Genomic DNA, 19351 nt, shown 5'->3' on the forward strand with positions numbered 1-19351 from the left:
CGTAGAAGACATTATGAAATCAAAGAGGTTGGGTGCATTTAGATTGAAATGGGAGCATGAGAGTCTTTGATTCCAAAGCTGGAACTAATATTTTGTCGCAATTCTGCTGTGGACAAGAGTCGGTTTGATTCAAATTGTCACTTTTAACGCAAGATTTTAGTGGTTTAGAGGACGTTCTGAAACCAAATCATAACAGTTGTACATAAGAAGCTCATTTTCGTTATCAGGTGGACAAGAGACGTTTTTAAAATTAGTTCCTCGATTACTAATAAATTTTAGCTACGTCCGATTTTAACTTTTTTTTTTCTGAATGAGTGAACTGAACGACCATCTTCGACGGTCTAATTGTGACCATGCTTGCCACTAGAACCAACGTTTGAGGGTTCAATTAAAGCCAGATGTGATCGATTTTTAAAGGTGATATAAATTCTTAGCATGCCTTTATTCGAAAGGGATCTAAAGCTAGGATGATCAGATTTACATCGATAAAAAAGAGAACACAGAGCTTCAAAAAGGAGGACATTGTTCGAAAAAGAGGACAGAAAATATGTATTCAGATTTAGGCTTATTATACTTTAAATCATGTCAATATATCTATTCTATTATAAAATATTTACAATACAGATTTAGGCTTATATGATACTTAAAAGTACATTAATATCTATTTCATTACAAAATAATTATGAAAAAAACTTAATAATAATAATGTTTTTACAGTTAGCTACATATGAAAGTCAACGGAACTATAATTGAATCGGTTATTTCGGAAACGTAACATGTAACATTTTCGTGCATGTTACTTTTTTAACCAGAGTGCTCTTCACTCTTTCCTACAACATGTTATTGTTAAAAATCATAAAATAAATCGCATGTTTCATCTATAGAAATGAATAAGAAATGGACTTTTAGTTTGGTTAATGTAAATCTACTGAAGCAGTTTGCGCAGAATAGTACATGTTACGTTTTCGAAATAACTGATTCAGTTATTAAAGAATACAGATAAAATTTATTTTGATTTAGGCTTAGGCCTGCAGTATCCTTAAAATATACTGTATATTTTATTACAGGATACGTATGACAAAACTTGATAATATAAAATGATTTTACAATTAGCTGCATATGAAAACAGCGATAGCAAAGAGAGTTATGATCATTGGCAAAGAATATATTCCGTCGTTGCTGCTGCAACCTACAGGCAAATTACTTGAGAAAGGCGTCAAATCAGATAATTTCAAAATATCAGTCATACAAGTTACGAAAAGGAGGACATTACTTGATTTTTTTTAAATCCTCCCGGACCCCGGACAAAGGCCTAAAACGGAGGACATGTCTGGACAAAAGAGGACGTATGGCCACCCTATCTAAAGCTAACAAGAAAATCCTTCAAAATCATGCCGTCGAAATGCAGTTTGTAAAGTCATACAGGATAGGTATTGTAAATTAAAGTTAAAATAAAAGAAATATCTACTGATACGAACAATGTGGTAAAATAACCATGCTTCCAAAATTTCCGGGAGAGCACGGTAGCGTCTTTATTAAGATGTTGCGCTGCAAGTTAAAAGGTTGAATACTCAATTCCCGATGGAGTCATTTATTTTCTCATTTGTTCAAATCATTTGGGCCGCACTATGGCCCTGCTGTTCTCACTCAACCTCTCATACAAATGAGTACCAGCTGTATTTTATTGGGGGAAAAGGTGAAAAACACACATTTATATTGCTATTAATGCCGACTGTCTAACCTTAAACTCCCGCTACCCTGTGTGTGTCCACGGCTTGTAGGCCTAATAGGTTTGGCTTGGCTTAGTTTGGCTTTCCCAGGCCCGGACACAGAACGGATTCTCTCACTTAGGCTTGCAATGGACCGTTGTGCAACCTATATGCAATGATTGTCGAAGTCCGAAAGGTGGCCTGGATGATATTCGTGAAGCAGATGCCGACAGGTGGGCCATCCTGCCTCAGTCCTGACAAAACCAGGTCCAATTCTCAGACGAGTACCTCACAAGCCTCAGGATCTTGAACCCAAACCCTTCCTCTATCATCAGCATTGCAAATTCTTACTCACTCCAGACTTTACCCTAATCAGCTCTTAATTATTGAAATGAAGTGAAGGTGGAGAGAATTGGTGGAATGATGTAGAGTGAAACGAAAGTTCTACGAGAAAACCCTCTGCAAATTCTACTGTCTACTTGTAATATAAATAACAGCTTTACTTTTTAGAAACTGCCCCTTGAAAACAGTGATTCAGAAGGTTTCATAAAATTAAGTATGATTTAAGCTCTACACGGTGTTGGTGAAATATTTTCGGGTCATTGCGTCGTGTCATAATTGGAGAAACATCCAACATTTAGAAATTGATTAACAGCTTCATCATCACAGAAGGCGGGTCCTGTTACAATTCAGCAAGAGTCGGAGATAACAGAACGTTAAACTATTGATTTCAATTGTTATTTTAGCCGGTTATGCAACGACGCTGTATCAACTCTATGTTATTTACCGTCGAAGAAATTTACAATAGCAAAATTGTATTTGGAAAGATGCGTTCAGAGAATTCGCCATGTCATTACACGACTTTCAGCTTGCAGTCGGGGAAAACTTCGGAATAAACCCAATCAGGTACTCAATACAAGTGGGAATCGAACCCATGTCCGAACGCAGCTCCCAATTAGCAGGCACACACGACTACTGCCTGAGCTACGCGAGTGGCTTTTCAATTGCTATAATAACTATTATTATTATTATTATTATTATTATTATTATTATTATTATTATTATTATTATTATTATTTTACATTGTTTATTCAAAATAGCGAACTGCATGATAATATTACTATGATACAGCAAGACCATTGCTTTAAGCACAAGACAAGAGATATACAGGATGGAAGGTAACCTTTTACAATCCTTGTGGGATATGATATCTCGAATTATGACAAACAAGAAAGTCTAATAACATTTTGTTCTCAGAAGGATGGTTTTCGAAAAAAATTATCTTTTTTAACTTGAAATTATGATTAAGTTTTTTTTATGAAACTGCTCAAAATTGGATTTTATCTTATGTAGGATGTTAGAGTAAGCTGTGTATGGCCATGTTACAGTAATATTTGTATGGAAAATAACATAGATTTCGAATAAATCGCGTGAATAATCGTGTAAACATTGCATGGGAACATGACAACACTGTTTCTGACGTACGCAAACCATGTGGCCGAGCTAGGTGTACGGAGAGAACGATACGCTTACATTCGCTTCGTCATTAGTTGCAGGCTACGTGCAGTTCGAAGCAGTTGAAACACAACGAGATACCACAGTTTTCTAATCGTGAGTATCTGGACATTAATTCTACTGTATTATTGATGAAATTTCCTTAAAATGTAACGGAAACTACTTGTTTATTCGTACTAAATTTAGTGCTGAAACGATACAATAACATACGTTTCATCATAGATAACGAATAACATAGTTCATGTAATTAACATGTTACGATTACATAAATTTTGATTTGACTGCATTCTCAACAGATGTTTTTGTTTACAAAACGGTATGTGTGTACATCCTCTCAAAACCCCTACCAAGCAGGTGATTGGAGCGGCATTCAGTATGCTGGGATGTAATGATCTCGCGAAGTGAACACTGCTACTGTCTACATCGTTGCAACATTGCAACATTCGTTTTCTCGAAATATTACAAAAACTATTGGTCGTATGAAAAAATATTATTAGACAAACGTTCTCAAATGATATGATCTGTTATGTGTATGAAGGATTGTAAAAGGTTACCTTCCACCCTGTATTTACATATTAGTCGTCCTTCAGGGGAAATCACGGACTGGGAATGTCCTCGCACGCAAGTCGCTCAGTTGGGCCCATTGTACTACTCAGGATGTAATGGTGTGCATGCATTTAGATCCTCTTGCGTGCCTCCTCCGAACTCCCCTAACAGTCTACACAAGACAAGAGATATGAGCAGTTCTATAAAAACAATACATTTTCACTTATATGCCTGGAATCGAACCTGAGTCCTATGTATTTGTAACCGGAAACTCTACTTCTTGAGTCACGAAGCAAGACCTAAACAATTCATGGTAATCTCAAATGTAATTGAGACATCCTTGAAATACGAAATGGAAGTTGTGTACTATGTACTTCACTACAAGCGTGTCTAAAAGTGGTGTCACTTTTGTGACGTCAATAACTACAGTTATCAAGATGAAGGTGGTGGATTTTCCTTTTCCCTGTCTTAACATAATGAGATGGAATTCCTGGCGTCCACACAGTACAACTCCGAGATTTATACTAATTGCTGTCTGAAAGAGTGTCTTCACTTCAGAGGACTGTTACAAGCATATCTGATGCTGCTTGTTTGATAAATGTTCATAATTGCTCCCTGTCTCCTTCGCTTATTTCCTAAATAATAGTTATTAAGATATTCACTTGCACACACTAAGTAAATCACGAATTACACAGAGATGACATTAAATATACTTACACTATGACGGGCACCAAGCAAAGAAATGGCATGACAGTTACACAACAGGGTGTCGGACTGCATTGTCGAATAGTTGCTAAAGTACATAGGTTCAAAACTCCGCGAAAAGCAAAGAATTTTCGGTGAAATTTGAGTATGGGTACATCAGTTCGCAGAATGGGAGAAATGAAATGACAACCTATAAGTGAAAAAGGACACTTAAGGAACATATTATGGTCACTATGAGAGCTGTATATCCACCTCATCGATTCAAATACAATAAAACTTATCTAAGTTGAACACTTAGTATTCTTCCAAAAATGTCGAAGTTACAGAGGTGTCCAAGATATAGAGTAGAATAAAAACTGTGAATGTAGTAGTATACCCTGGATGTCATATTGAAAAAGGAAACTACACATGGTATTTTACTCATATAAACACTGTAATACCAGAATATTTATTCCTTATTTTAATTATTTGAGTTTAAAACGTTTTGCGTAAATGGTAGTTTACATATTATTATTATTATTATTATTATTATTATTATTATTATTATTATTATTATTATTATCATCATCATCATCATCATCATCATCATCAGAGGAAGTATTACAAATTGTAAATAGAGGTACAAATATGAAACAGTGTGATATAAGACCTGAGACGTGTTGCATTCTAGCGGAAGCCTTCCAGATTACTACGCACTGATACTCTCCTTCGCGGGAATGTGTTAGTTTGCAGTTAGAAGCTAAATGTTGAAATGTTCATCATTATTACGTTTTCTAGGAAAGTGAAAATTTTGGCGGTAAGTTATCTTCTTGAATATACATTGTTGTTCCTGGATGTTAGAAATATTAATGAATGACACATAGACCCTATTCTTAAAGAGAAATAATTTACGTTTATAAGAATGTATGTTTAATTGATTTCGCTTTTAAATTATAATATGTTTTGAGGTTAGGACTTCCATCAGTGTGTTACGAATATGAAATACTAGTATTATTAGTATTCTATCTTTATAAATCCTGATTTTCTGTTTAGTTACTAGTGTTGGCACCTATAAAAGAAGGGAAAACCTTACAGTCCAACAACCTTGAAAAACAGTGGAATGAAAAGGCAATGCAAGAAGCCTTAAAACAAGTTCGAGAAAAGACGTGAGAAACGATTCATCTGGATTCAGTATTACGGTTGAGAAAACACCTTCTAATAAAGATGCTGAATGCTTGTTCTGTGCTTTTCTTAGTAGAGGCCATTTTGATTTTGCAATTTTGTTAATTTTGTAAATTATTAACTCGAAAAATCGAAAAATCGAAAGAGAATTGGGAGGACAAATTTAAAAGCTACGCAAAACGCGTCCTTGCAAGGGGTTGGGGGCTGTACAAAACTAAATATGTGAGCTCCAAGCCTGTTGGCCACTAGTCTCACTCCGGGTTACGCTGCTCCACTGAAGGAGCTCTAGAAAATTTTGAAGGGGAAGCCGAAATTTGACGTAACCTCTTAGGTACCACATACGCGAGGGGGGACAATTATTAACTATTTGTATTTCCATTTTTATATAGGAAATATGTTAGATTTTGAGGGAATTATTATTTTTTTTCGGACATTTTATAACGTCTCACAACTTCTAAGTCCGATGTACCATTCACAGGGACAGCCCGCAATAAACAGGACGATACTTTAAGTTCTGTATTCAAAACATGTAGGTTCCAAAGCGAAAAAAAAAAAAAAAAAAAACAGAATGGTATTCCATATTTATAACACTTTCGCTATTATTAGCCCTTTTATTACGTCAATCGTTGAAATTAATTTGAATCAATTAAATACATTTATTTATTCATAAAATTAGTTATATACCTATTTACGCTCTATATTTATACAATAACATACTAAACATTTGCCTAAAATTTCAGCTTAGTTTGGATTTTTTTTTTTTAAGATCTAGAGACAGACATACACATTTTCACAATTTTTATCGAAACATTATCATAATAACTGGCTCCTGATTTCATACATATCTATCTTAGAGAAACGTCAAAACGCCTGTATTACGTGCTCATACTACAAGCAATACAAATCCAACAAGGTTCACTTTTTAGCACGATAAAGTGCAATCATCACTTTTAAAGAAACATTGTGCGGGTTCTTGAAAGCACATAGTGCAAGCGCTTTGACATTCCTGTCTTTGCCTTCAACTACTCCTTGTTTTTACATTGGTTTATCACTCAAAATGCATGTACTAGGAGGCCTACTAGAGTAAATTTGGATCACTGATATTACAAGGTTTATATAAAATTTCTTACCTATCTCAAACCTAACGATTAAGTTGAGCTGCAATAACATATTTGCTATGAGTGTATGAAGCTGTGAAATTAGACTTTTAATCCTAAGTAGAATTGCTCGAGCAATATGCCTACATCTCTCTGAAGCAATCCGCAACTGAAAAATTTACTTTTTTATTTTAGGTTATTTTACGACGCTTTATCAACAGCGGCGGCCGAGTAGCTCAGTTGGTAGAGCAGCTGGCTACGGACTGGAAGGTCCGGGGTTCGATCCCAAGTGGTGACGGAATTTTCTCGTTGCCAAACTTCCGTAACGACCGCGAGGTTCACTCAGCCTCCTATAAAATTGAGTACCGGGTCTTTCCCGGGGGTAAAAGGCGGTCGGAGCGTGGTGCCGACCACACCACCTCATTCTAGTGCCGAGGTCATAGAAAGCATGGGGCTCTACCTCCATGCCTCCCAAGTGCCTTCATGGCGTGTGACGGGGATACCTTTACCTTTACCTTTACCTTTTTATCAACAGCTTAGGTTATTTAGCGTCTGAAATGAGTCTGGGGTCCAGCACCGAAAGTTACCCAGCATTTGCTCATATTGGGTTGAGGAAAAAAACCAGAAAAACCTCAACCAGATAACTTGCCCCGACCGGGAACCGAACCCGGGCCATCTGGTTTCGCGGCCAGACGCGCTAACCGTTACTCCACAGGTGTGGACGCAACTGAAAAAGGAAACGTTTGTGTTTATGATCTTACTGTAATTCAAGTATTGTCACAGTACCACCGCTTTAGAGTAACTAACCGTTACATCTGACCGTGAAACGAGCAGGCTCGGGTTCAAATCCTGGTTGGGACAAGTTACCAGGTTGAGGTTTTCCCTCAACCAATTGAGATAGAATTGCTGAGTAACTTTTAGCGTTGGACCCCGGACTCATTTCGCCATCATAATTATACTACTTTCCCTTTTTAATCCTCATCTCCGTTTCTTTCCTAGGTTTCGGGCTTACTCCGATGTAGAGATGGCTGCGGGCCGCCATCAGCGGTGAGGCCTACGCGGAAAGGTAAAGGGATTATGTAGCTGTAGGGAAGTCCAGTGGCGGCGGCACGCAGGGGGATCTGTAGCGCGGGGGGCATAGACTATACACCAGTTCATCCCGGATAGTACAATGGGCCCATCCGAGCGGCCTGTGTGCGAGTACAGTCCCAGTCCGTGCCCTCTCCTGAAGGGGGGCTTATAGATAAAATATTGTCACAGTGTGTTGGAATTATCAACAATATACAAGTTTAAGAAGAAATCATAGGCTATAGATGTTGGTTCTTTTTCAAGAAAAAATTTTAAAGTTGTAAGATATATATATATCGAGGAATTACTTGTCAATAAGTTTATTATGCACAATATACTTAACTTTATTTCAATGGGTAATTATGTATGGAATTATATAATGGGGTAGCTCATTTAAATCCAATTTTAATCCACTTTATTTATTACAGAAGAAAATAATTAAAATATGTCTTCATAATCCTATTGATTTTCCATCTCAAAAATTGATTTAGACTTTAATGTTCTTAAAATAAGACAAATCTATTATAGTGTATTAATAAAATTCATACATAAAAATTGAAATAATTTTGAATTGTATTCTCATTGTTATGAAACAAAAGGTATGAATTCTTTAAGATTGTTTGAACCAAAATGCAACACTGCTGCAATATTTAACCATAGTAGTAATTTTAGGCCCAAGATATATAACAAATTTGTATTTAAATATCCTAATCTTATCAATTCTAATAGTTCTAGTATTTAAAATTATGGTTTATTTAACGACGTTCGCAACTGCAGAGGTTATATCAGCGTCGCCGGTGTGCCGGAATTTTTGTCCCGCAGGAGTTCTTTTACATGCCAGTAAGTCTACTGACATGAGCCTGTCGAATTTAAACACACTTAAATGCCATCGACCTCGGCCGGGATCGAACCCGCAACCTCGAGCATAGAAGGCCTGTTCTAGTATTAAATTTTAAAAGTTATGTAGCCTATGAATTTTATAAAAATTGTAAATTTAAATTTATATATTCTTACTGCGTATTAGATATAACACAAATTGTATTATATACTTCCTAATTTCAATTCAGGAATCCGCCCCTGAGCACGAGTTCTACTCTTTCAGGGGCGAGCTAAAGTTGTTCTGTTTACATTACATTTTATGTTACAATTATTAGCAAAATTAAATTAAAATAAATAAATATGTAAGGTACTTGAAATTGATCTGAGTCGCTACTTGAAATCGCGGTATTCAGATGCAAGAAAAGGATGTTACGATGGTAATGGATAAATAGTAGATTGAAAATTACATGAAATATTCGGAGAAAATTATGTCCTACAGCCACTTTGTCAATTTTAAATCTCACTGAAGCTGACAGGATTCGAACTTCAGTTTTTATTAACGATAATTATCAACTCAGCGAGCCAAGTTTGGGTCGAAAAACTAGATGCAGAGAATATACTGGACTGAACTTGGTCTCACATGAAAAAGGCACTGGGGCTTTGGCATGCAGCCCAGTGAAGAGCAGAACCATTCGCCGAACTGCTAAGCAACTAGAGAGTCTTTGAAAGAGACAACAATCGTGTTGCGTCACCCGATGTGGACATGACTCACTCTTTCACTCACCTTTCTGATACATAATGGTAGACGCTATTGGATAATTTTCTTATTTGCGTCAAAGTTAGCAAGTGAATCCATTGGCGGTACAATAGGCACGTGCTACAAACAGGATTGGCCAAGGGGAGGAGTTCTTTGCTTTTGTTTTGTTTGTTATCTGGAAGATACACTTTAGAACATCAGTCAACCGTGAAACAGATTGTATCGGATGATTCTACATTTCTTTGTACTCCTTTTTTTTTTCAAGTGCTGAATACAAAAATAAGAAAAATGAGAAAATTATATTTCATCATGTTGGTTGAGAAAAATATAATTTCTATGTCCTTGAAAAAGAAGAAGAATTGTATTCAATTAAAATAAAATTGTCATTTCAATTGAATGTTAGTTGAAGGTCATGCCGTGTTTCTTCCTAGAAAAGTGATGGACAAGTCTCGCAATGCTGAGTTCCTGGAATTACTTCGCAGTGCTGGAAGTGAGTGATTGACCAGCAAGTCATTCATAACACGAGCGCACTTTGCTGCCACGCCCCCACTACAAAACAATTGAAAGGTAAGCACAAATATTAGACATAAGCATAGGCCTACTTACAAATTAATTTACTCGTCGACGTTAAATGGACAAAATTAACCGAATAGTCTACCGATGATATACAAAACAGATACTGTTCACAGACAGACAAATAGACGCTTTGCAAAGACTACTCTTTGTATTTTATTATTTTACTCGGTTATTTAACGACGCTGTATCAACTATGAGGTTATTTAGCGTCTGAGATTGGTGATAGTGAGAAGATATTTGGCGAGATGAGGCCGAGAATTCGCCACAGATTACCTGACATTTGCCTTACGGTTGGGAAAAACCTCGGAAAAAAACCAACCAAATAATCAGCCAAAGCGGGAATAGAACACGCGCCCGAGAGCAACTCCGGATCGGTAGACAAGCGCCTTAGCCGACAGAGCTACGCCGGTGGCTCTTCTTTTGTATCAAGGAATGAAATAGACGTGCATTACCATGAAATCAAGAAGTAGAGTGTTTTTTAAACAAAATAACTGTCTTCTTTTATCATTCACACAAAGGAACCAAAACGTTAATTATATTTCATTATTCTTAATAATTACATTCAATTATTTGTTAGAATTATAGTATTTTAATCAGTAATAACACGGTGTAGACCTATTGATAGCGCGATTGTACGAAATATAGCGTTGACAAAATTAATGACAGCGACATGAGCCTGAGGATTCACCATGAGATTACCTAACCCTTCCTTTATAGTTTGGAGGAAAACTCGGAGGGAAAAAAAGTGGCATTCGTGTAACGTTCATAGAGAGATTATGGCAAGATAATTATTAATAAATTAAATTTGCTGGAAGATTCAAGTGTATTTAATGAATGGAATGAAATAAGCTATGAATAACAGTTAATCCTCCAATAATAATAATAATAATAATAATAATAATAATAATAATAATAATAATAATAATAATAATAGCAATAATACTTACTTACAAATGACTTTTAAGGAACCCGCAGGTTCATTGTCGCCCTCACATAAGCCCGCCATCGGTCCCTATCCTGTACAAGATTAATCCAGTCTCTATCATCATATCCCACCTCCCTCAAATCCATTTTAATATTATCCTCCCATTTATTAATAATAACAGTACTAATAATCATCATAATCATAATAACAATAATAATAAAGCCGCCAGGGTGGTCTCGCGGCTAGAGCGCTGGACTTATAATCCTGTGGACCCGGATTCGATCTCCGGTGTACCCCCGATTTATAACTCATGTTGGGCAAGCCCGTAGTCCAGGTAACACAGGGGTTTTTACGGGAAGCTCCGGTTCCACTGTGGCATTCCAACAAATTTCCATAATCATCTCATCTCAGCCTCAGAGTTCGTTGACCTCTTACATCTGTATCACGAATACAGTGTAGCTTATAAGCGACGATGTTGCCGGTGTGCTGAAACTTCAAACTTAATTTTGTAATTAACCGTGCATTTAATCACATAACGTAATATGGGTTTTCCATTCATTTACGTGTACCCAATCGTCCCTTTCAATCTGCAAGGTTATTTCACTTCCACCCTGTCCTACACTGTTAACTACTATCTTACACTGGTATTTTTATGAAACAAGTTTCTAGTTTTAGTAGTCTAAATTATGAGTCTATACTACTTATAACTAGTGCTGTTGATCGATCAAAATATTTAATCGATTAACTATTTGAATTTAATCGATTAATCGAGTTTTGATCGACTTAAAAAAATGTTTTAATATATTGTAATACACAATTAATGTTAAATTTAACTTGTGTTCGATGATAAGCATAAGTATTAAAATATGTTGTATATATGTATATATTGTATCATTATCATTATTATGAGGCTTATAATTTATTCTGTCAGTTTCTTCGGGAATTTTTTAGACAAACATAAGTAACAAAAAGTATGAAGACTCACATAGTTAATACTGCTTCTTCCATGATTTTAAACATGTGAGTGCATTCACATGCTCCGAATTGAGTGCCGCTCTACGTTTAGTAACAATGTTTCCTGCATCACTAAACACGAAAAAACTTTTTTTTCTGTCAAGCACTTCTCCACGATCGTTCAATTTAAATCCAAACGTTTCACCGAGTTTACTTCTCAAATTCTCATATGACATAATGGAGTTTACACTTTTCACAAACCATAGAAAACTATTTTTTTTCTTTATTAAACTAAACATACAACCTTCATATACAAACTCAGTACAGAAACTGCAACTGCAAAACTACAGCGGTCGAAACAGAGGACTGGCCCCTATTGTAACCGAATTACCAGATTTTAAAAAGAGAAAAAGGTAGTTATGCTCTCACTTGCGCACAGTGTAGACATGGCTATTTTATAAGGGATGAGGGGGACGAATCCCAGAAAAGTATGTATTTCATATGCTAGGAACATGAGCTGACAACAAGGTGGGAGTTTTCGTCGAAAACCATAAAACTTAATAAGGGTTTCGCATTGTGTTTCAACTTTCAATAGAGGTAGACTACGTCACTGTGCTCATATCTCCATCTCTTTCTGAAGTGTTTGTGCAAAGATTTTCCCTACGGTACCTGGTTTACAGTTAGAAAATAACAGTACTATTGTGCTTCTAAGCAAGCAATTTCCGAGGGAGAAATATTGTCGGAATTTTTTGTATGAGTTTGTATTAACAAAATAATAATTAGTATCAACTACAACCGATTAATTTTAATCGACTCGATTATTCGATTAAATATTTTTGATCGATTAATCTTACAACAAAATTGATCGATTAATCGATTAAATCCCACAACACTACTTATAACTAGACTGTTAGTTTTATGAAACAGGCCCCAGGTCCGACGAAATCCGCACTTTTGGTAAGCCTATCCACTCATGATCCCAAAACTTCGTATAGGCCTATCTAAGTTCAGCACTTTAATGTGTTATTATTGAACAATCTATTATAATCACAAACTTGCAAGAGTGCATTAGAGTTACTGCTACCTGGAAATAGTCTTAAGTTACGTAATTGACATATCTGAAATGTTTTAATCTTTCCTATCACATGTCTTCATACCCCCACACAGTTTCTGAGGAGCCCGCAGCGAAACTGGTGCCCTTCCACAGGTTCTCATGAACTTTGTTATTCTCTCTCCAGACATCCTCCCGGCAAATGACAGGTTCTGAACTGTTTAAAATTATTGAAAACTCGCTTGGCTGCCTGTAACAACCTATTATATAATCTGAGAGTGGTACGACGATTACAAAGATATTTTAGGTACGTAGCTCTCTCAGAAGAAGGCTCGATTAAATGAAAAAGGTACGTGTCATCGGACCTTCCACATCCGTGAACGCATGAAACCGGTTCGGTTCGCAACAGTAATTGTTAAAGTTACACTTAGGGATGTTGCGATAGTATTAATAAGCTTACGGTAATCGTTCGATGCCTTTATCGGAACGAAACAATAATGATGTTAGAGATGTAAGGGAAGTGAAATACCATTACTTAAATACCCAAACACAGTATTTTTTTTCCACAAATCAATCAGGAAAAGTGCTCATATGTCGTAATTATGAATAAACTAAGAGATAATCAACAATAATTTTCTAAACATCAAGTAAGTTACTCTCAATAAATTTACTTTTACGGAATGTAACACTCATATTTGTACAATTAATTAAATTTTCATTTTCTTAAATTTCATTATATATATAATTTGAATTGATAACGGAAACTATGGGAAAACGGCTGAACGGATTTTAATGAGTGACCCATCATTTTGAAGCTTGGCATCCAAGGATTTTCAGAAAAATAGTAACTTTCAGTGAAGAGTTAGTTTTCCTACATAATTTTCCTATTTTCCAAAATCCATCTCTCGTCAGTTTTGAGAACTAGTTGCATTTCAGAATAAAACAAAACATACACTACAATAAACAATAGGCTACTACACGAAGGCCATGACCTGCAGGATTGTTGACATATTTAGAGCTGAAATTCAATTGGTTATTAAAAACTTATAGGCTTACTAAAAATAACTTACAGATCTGATTCTGCGGTGTGTAATTTTCGCAGTACACCTGTATATTGGATATTAAAATCTACAAAACTTGAGATGGTTTGATGACGTTATTACCATTAGAAATTAAATATTATTATAATCAATGCCAAGATGTGACTATTTTTCATTATATATATATACATATATATATATTTTTTTTTAATGCTATATTGATGATATGAAAGTGATACGTTTTGGGGTTATATAAGCAGATGTAGAGAATATATTCAATTAGATATTTATTTCTATCATTTACTGAGTGGCGGCTATATAAAGGGTGCGGCAAAACATCCTCCCTAATTTAAAGTTTAAATAAAAAACAGGTGGATCAAAATAAAGAAACTTTATTAATATGAATGGTATCTTCACAGTGGGAATTTTTAATTTTTTGAATAACGTGTCTCTCAAGTGGTGTCCTTCAATATCAATGCATTGTTGAATACGACTTCGGAAATTCTGCATCACTCTAACTAGCATTTCTTGAGGAATAAGACAAATTTCTTCCTGTATTGCATTTCTTAGGTCTGGCAAAGTCCTCGGCCGACATTTGAACACCTCAGCCTTAAGATGTCTCCATAGAAAAAAAATTGCAGGGTGCAAGGTCTGGTGATCGTGCTTCATCACTAAAAAGAACCACAGCATCTTTAGCATCTGCAGTACGCATTTTCACTTATCGGAATGCGTGAATCATCAATTGGATATTGGAGTGGACAGAACCCTCGTGAACTTCATAAAAAACCTCTACATAACGACCGTGTTACTGTATGGTGCGCGGTTGCAAGAGTCGGGATACTTGGTCCTTACTTTTTTGAAGAGGATGGTGCTACTGTGACAGTAAACTCTCAGCGGTACACTTTTATGATCAACAATTTTTTGGCACCAAGACTCAATGCTCTGCAGATTGACCAGGTATGGTTTCAGCAGAACAGAGCCACCTCTCACACAGCTCAGATTTCTGTCCAAGTCCTGAGACAGAAGTTTCCCGGACGCTTAATTTCTTCACGTGGCGACGTCCCCTGGCCAGCACGATCACCAGACTTGCAACCTGCAATGTTTTTTTCTCGGGGCATCTTAAGGCTGAGGTGTTCAAACATCGGCCGAGGACTTTGCCAGACCTAAGAAATGCAATACAGGAAGAAATTGGTCTTATTCCTCAAGAAATGCTAGTTAGAGTGATGCAGAATTTCCGAAGTTGCATTCAACAATGCATTGATAGTGAAGGACACCACTTGAGAGACACGTTATTAAAAAATTAAAAATTACCATTGTTAAGATACCATTCATATTAATAAAGGTTCTTTATTTTGATCCACCTGTTTTTTTTATTTAAACTTTAAATTAGGGAGGATGTTTTGCCGCACCTTTTGTTATGTATAGGTCTATATACATATATAAGAAAACTGCAAAACTTACGTAAGGTAATAATATAATTATTAAAAATCAAATATTTATGTAGTTATTAATCAAGTGGGGTTGGATCTTTCTCATATACTTTATGGCGGTGTGGTGTAGATATTTATATGCGTCATTCTCTTCAGTATTGGCTCGAGAGAGCGCAAAAATTACAGTTCCTAAGGAAAGACCAAAAGGTATTACTTACTGATAAAATAAGAGGCCTACAAAATTTTGTAGTCTGCCGATCATTTCAGCAAGATCTCTTAGCAGAATAAAATTATTTTACCCTCTACATTTCAAGCTCTCCATGCAGCAGCTATACTAAAATGCTATGTTTATTGTTCGAAAGCACAGCAAACCTGACATTTTTTAACTTTCGCCTACAATCCACAATGACATGAAATAGCTAATGCTTTCCTCCCACGTGAAAAAAAAACCACTGATCGTCGTGACATTATTACTTGCGTTTACGCGTTGAAACTCAAAAACTGAAGGTGGATAGGTTCAAGAAAAAGTATTTGGCATAAAAAAAACTTTCATTATTATGGAAGCAAATAACTTTCAAAATGTCTGGTATTCTTCATTGAAAATAAATCTGAAAAAAAATTATTTGAACGTATAATGAACTTAGTTTGCAGCATTTGCTGCACAAGCCACTACATATATATGTTTATTTGTCTCTTTATTTATTGTTCTATTCTCGAAATAATGTTATTAAATACTGTCACAAGATATTATAATTGCCTTTGAATAAATTGAAAATCTCGTGTGATATCACCTATGATAGTTATGCCATGCGATGGTCAAAGGAATGCCAAAAGTAACCGTCTCTAAATTATGTTCTCTTCATAAACATAGACGAGGTAAGTTGTCAACACAGGTTTCCTGTCAATATTCGGTGTGTAGTGCAGCTGAACTTTATCACTTCACATTGCAGAACCGAAAAAAAAAACAAACAAAGCTAAGCGATACTTAATAACTCAATATATAAATTACCTTCTGTGTGATATATATATAACAATAGTCTAAACGTATTTTAATCAATTTCATTATAATTCGAGATAAGGAAATTTGAGCGAGAAAAGGCACTGAAGTTTTTCTTACGGAATGAGTTTACATTTATGTTCACAAAAATATAACAAAACATTTCACGCATATTCCATGATTCTGTAGCTCCAAGACAAAATATGATGTTATTTTTGCTGTTTTTAGGAGCGAAATATTAAAATTTGAACGACTGTATTAAATCATAGTATCATGCTTCGTAACAACGGGTTAGAGAGAAATATAATAGAAATACGCACGTCATCTTTCGCCATATTAAAGACAGAAGATTCACAATACAACGTAAAAACTCATTTTCTCCGAAAAATTTACATGTCACCTTTTGCCTTGGAGCCACACAATTATTTCAACGCAGATAAATTGGTAACGTCGTATAAACTACAGCTTGACTTCTATAATAATGCAAAATATACACACAGCCTGTCTGTAAGTTATGCAATAGTGTAGAGAAGAATATTAAGTATTATGAAACAATATAATTTTATATTGAATGAACTTGTTTTCTTTATTCTCGTAATGCTAATTCCAAAAGTCAGTGAGAAATAAATAAGTCTGGTACTTACAAGCTGTTCTCGGTGGTCGTCGATCCATCTTCCGTCGGAGATTAGTATAGTCCGTGTTACCAAACACAAACCTAGAACAAAAAAATATCCAAAATCTATACTCACATCGCAATTAGAAGAAAGAAGATGGTTTCATTAAAATACTACTGTAATAATAGAAGAAGTGCTACAAATATGAAATAGTGTGATACACTATCTGAGAGGTGTTGTATTCATCCAAATTACTACGCACTGATATTCTCTTTCGCGGGATTGTGTTAGTTTGCAGTTAGAAGCTGAACTGTTGAAACGTTTGCCATTATTGCGTTCTCTAGGAACATGAAAATTTTGGTGGTAAGTTCTTTATTTGAATAAACATTGCTATTCCTCAATGTTAGAAATATTAATGACATAATATATTCTCAAAGAGAAATAAAATCTACGTTTAAAGCAATGCACATTAGTAGCAAAAAAAAAAAAAAACTGGACCGACACTTGTAGCTGATTTCAGAGCCTTGTTCACTCCAGAGCACGATAGACTGGTAACTAAGACTTTCGTGGTTCGAATCCTGCCTTGGAAGGAAACTTTTTTTTTTTTTGTTCCTTACTCAAATTTATTCCCAATACTTTTCGATTGCAGCGATATTTTACTACTTAATTAACTTATTATTCCCAGAACATGAATTTTACCAGCAATCTAAAAGTATTGGGAATAAATCTGAATAAGGAACAAAAAAAAAGTTTTCTTCCCAGGCAGGATTCGAACCATGAATGTCTTAGTTACCAGTCTTTCGTGCTCTGGAGTGAACAAGGGTCTGAAATCAGCTACAAGGGTCGGTCCGGCTTTTTTGCCACTAATGTACGTTTAATTGATTTCATTTTTAAATTATGATCTTTTGAGGTTACGACTTACAATATCAGTGTGTTACAAATACTAAATACTTCTAGTACTATCCATCTTTATACGCTGGTTTTCTGTTTCGTTACTAATGTTGGCACTTGTAGGAGGAGGGAAAACCTTACCTTCCAAGAAACTTAGAAAACAGCAGAATGAAAAGGCAATGCAAGAAATCATAAAATAAGTTCGAGAAAAGACGTGAGAGACGATTCATCTGGATTCAGTATTACGGTTGGGAAAACACCTTCTAATAAAGATGCTGAATGCTTGTTCTGTGCTTTTCTTAGTAGAGACCATTTTGATTTTGCAATTTTGTTAATCTTGAAACTTGTTAATAGTATTCCATATTAATTGTATCTCCATTTTTATGAAGGAAATATGTTAGGTTTTGAGGAAATTATTTTTTCAAATATTTCATAACATCTTACGGACTTCTAAGTCACCTTCTAATAAAGATGCTGAATGCTTGTTCTGTGCTTTTCTTAGTAGAGACCATTTTGATTTTGCAATTTTGTTAATCTTGAAACTTGTTAATAGTATTCCATATTAATTGTATCTCCATTTTTATGAAGGAAATATGTTAGGTTTTGAGGAAATTATTTTTTCAAATATTTCATAACATCTTACGGACTTCTAAGTCCAGTGTACCATTCACAGGGACATTCACCAATAAACAGGACGATACTTTACGTTCAGTATTCAAAACATGTAGGTTCCAAAACGAAAAAAACACAATGGTATTCCATATTTGTAACACTTTCTCTAATAATAATAATAATAATAATAATAATAATAATAATAATAATAATAATAATAATAATAATAATAATAATAATATGAAAGGCCATGTAGGCCTTCAGAGTAGTAGGAGGTTAGGGCTCCATCTTTACGGTCAATCAGCATCAGTGTCAGTCCTATGCGCTTGCCGCCTTTAATCACAAGGAGAAATCCTTGGTACTCATTTCTGTTAGAGAATGGTTGAACCCCAGGGCGAAGAACCATGAGATCGCGGTTCCAAGCAACGGCGGTAATGGGGGACACCTGCCGCTGGTCGGCCGACACAAACACCGAAAACGTTCGCTGGGACTCACTGTACAAACCACAGTTTAGGTTAGGCTAGATTAGGTTAGGTTAGGTCACGGTGGCTACGGGCGGATTAGGACGATCCTTTGCACGTCGGCCGTACTGAGACCTACTGTGAATCCGAATGTTATGGTATGAACTAGGATGAGCGTGTACCAGCCCACTGGCCGCATGTGACTCCTGACCTACTCACCCAAAGGGGGTCTCCTACCCTCCTTCGCTCTAAGTTCATACCGTCAAGGTGACCAAGCAGCACAGGATCCATTCCAACGGCCCTTCCAAGGTGTCGAAGGAATGAATCCTGGCAAAAGATATTGCGAAAGGATGGGAATCCAGGAACGGTTGTGGAGAGGACACTCTCCCCCTTAAGGGTATGAAAACATGCGTCTTGATCTGA

This window comes from Periplaneta americana, chromosome 4, assembly GCF_040183065.1.
Source record: "Periplaneta americana isolate PAMFEO1 chromosome 4, P.americana_PAMFEO1_priV1, whole genome shotgun sequence".
Taxonomy (NCBI): Eukaryota; Metazoa; Arthropoda; class Insecta; order Blattodea; family Blattidae; genus Periplaneta; species Periplaneta americana.